The 2,361-nt window shown below is 40.9% G+C and overlaps 1 long non-coding RNA gene across 1 annotated transcript; it reads right to left on the bottom strand.

Moving 5' to 3' along the window:
- Positions 1–365: 365 nt before the first annotated feature.
- Positions 366–2,118, bottom strand: LOC125107866 (uncharacterized). The gene is made up of 2 exons (XR_007129677.1): positions 1,651–2,118; positions 366–1,469 (listed from the first exon to the last, which is right to left on the bottom strand). It is a non-coding gene; the product is annotated as an uncharacterized LOC125107866 (long non-coding RNA).
- Positions 2,119–2,361: the final 243 nt, after the last annotated feature.

Below are 2,361 nucleotides of genomic sequence, written 5' to 3'. Positions count from 1 at the left end.
AAAAATGGAACCCGTAGTTCCATTTTTCTCTCTCAAGCTGAATAGCCCCTTCAATAGGATATTGTCCTAATAACTCAGTTTATGGTGCAGTTTAGAAGTAGTTTTGATCTTTTTGACTCAATGCACTGAAATGCATACCCAGGTAGCAGTGTTGGTAAATGTGGGAGATGAAATAGTTCATATGGAGTGAGAGGAGAGGAAGGTGAGTACATCAGGAAATCATGTCAGATATCATTGCATCCAATGCCCAGTTCTGGCTAAAAATGGCGTGTTTATGCTCACCCCATCATCAATTTCAAAAGCATAAGAAAATTAAGCTTCTCTAAATGGTTGATTTGAAAAGAGCACTCTGAAAGGAGGCTGCAAAATTTTTAATAAACATTTTTTATTGAAAAAAGTTTGTTTCCCACGTAAATGCTCAAAAACAGGTGGTAGTTTATTGAGATTTTCCAAGAGTTAATTTATATTGTCCCAGGTGTTCTGATTTACCATTATTTTTTAATCTAAAGGACTATAAAGAGATGGACAGTGATTTAATTTCTGCTTCTAACTCAGTGTTTGCAAAAGCTCTGTAAGACACATTAACTCATTTCTTCTTGCCTACATAAACACAGACACACATATTCCCTCAGCAGAATTCCACAGAACAGTCATGATACCAAGAAATTATTCTGAGGCCGAATGCATTCCAGCTTACTAAAACAAACAGGCACACACACACACACACATACATACACACACAAGGAATTCTGGATTAGCTATCTGCATTTGCATCATTTGTAAAGTGTTTAAAGTGTTTAATGGGACAACAGAGCAATGAAGCTCTTTCTGCATCTCTGAAAGAATCAGAGGATTCATTCTTAGTTTCCTTAATTACCTAGGAAAACTGTCCCACCATGGAGTTCTCTTCTATACTCATTCATTCATCGCCTTTGTTTCTGCCTCTGAGTTTCCTCACAGAAAGCAGGGACTAAGACAAAAATTTATGTGCAGATAATTGCTTTGGGGAAGTAATCCCCCAAACAGAACAGGAAGATGAGAAAAAGAGACAATGCCATTCCAAGGTGTGTTCTCAAGTGGTTGGTTCATTGCTGTAGACAACTGGAATCCAGTCCCACAAGATCCTTCTTGTGAGCCATATAGAGTGGGCCTTAGAATTGTCTACTGGAGAAAGGGAGCATTTATTTCTTGGTTTCCATCCTTCATTGGTTCAGGGCTGCCTTTTAGAGCATAAATTCTCTATCCCACGTCGTCCACATATTGAGACAGGTGTCCCGGGTGTCCCAGGCCATAGTGTTAGAGAAGCCCAGGAGCTGATGACAAGTGCCACATAATACAGCAGAACTGGGTTGCTGTCAGGTTACACCTGTGCAAAACTGGCTGCCATCAAGACGGTTGGAGTAACTGGTGGGCTAAAAGATGCGTGATACATTCATTTAGCAATTATTGAGAGAGACACTACAAAGAGACTATGGAGAAAACAAACACAAACAGGCCTTTATAATAATAGGCAGAGTGTTAAGGAACATAACAGTGTAAGAGAGGGAACAACCAACCTTCAGCGTAAAGTTGTCTGTCACACATGCTCTTGGAGCTTTGCTGTGAAAACTCAGGATAATGGTGGGATGGAAATCAGAGAGGAGTACAGACCAGCAGAGATGATGTTTGCTGACATTTGCAAAGAGGAAAAGTAAAACACAGCAGCAGGGCTGGGTTTATATTGGTATGGGACTCAGGGGAGGGGCTTGGAAGCACCTGATGTTCTATGAGACACAAAGAAGGAAAGAAATGGGGAAAGGGCTTTTAGAAGATTTTACTGTCTATGTGCTGAAACCACACTGGGTGTTTTCAAGAAACTTTGGTAGAGAAATCATTTGTTTTTCTCATTTTAGTTGCCCAGCTATTGTTTTCTCTCTTTTCCCTGGCAACCCTGTCTGGTTATTTCTTGGAGTGGAGGCTTTATTTGCCCAGATGCTGGGATGGCCCTCACTGTCAGCTTCTTTGAGAGACAGCCTCAGTTTGGGGAGCCACCTTACCCAGCATGCCCCATTCCCATAGGCACCCCTATCCAGTGACTGATGGGTGCATGGTCTAAAGACCCAGTCCCATCTTCCAACTGGGGGCAACTCTGAGGGGTCATCCCAGCTTTAAAACTCTCTGAAGGGTTGACTGGGTCCTCAGCTGAGATGGCATCATTCTCATCTTCTTCTACTATTCCTGATGCCTGATGATAGCATTAGTAGTATCAATATCTGAAAAACATGTTAATTTACCTTACACATAATTTTTCTTCCATAGTTGTATCCCAAGATGCTTTCATAACTGTCAATTTCATAGTAAAAGTAATAAAAAATTCTTCTT

Source organism: Lutra lutra, chromosome 8 (genome assembly GCF_902655055.1).
Source record: "Lutra lutra chromosome 8, mLutLut1.2, whole genome shotgun sequence".
NCBI classification, from domain to species: domain Eukaryota; kingdom Metazoa; phylum Chordata; class Mammalia; order Carnivora; family Mustelidae; genus Lutra; species Lutra lutra.
Note: the sequence above shows the minus strand (reverse complement) of the source record. Positions and strands in the feature narration are given on the sequence as shown.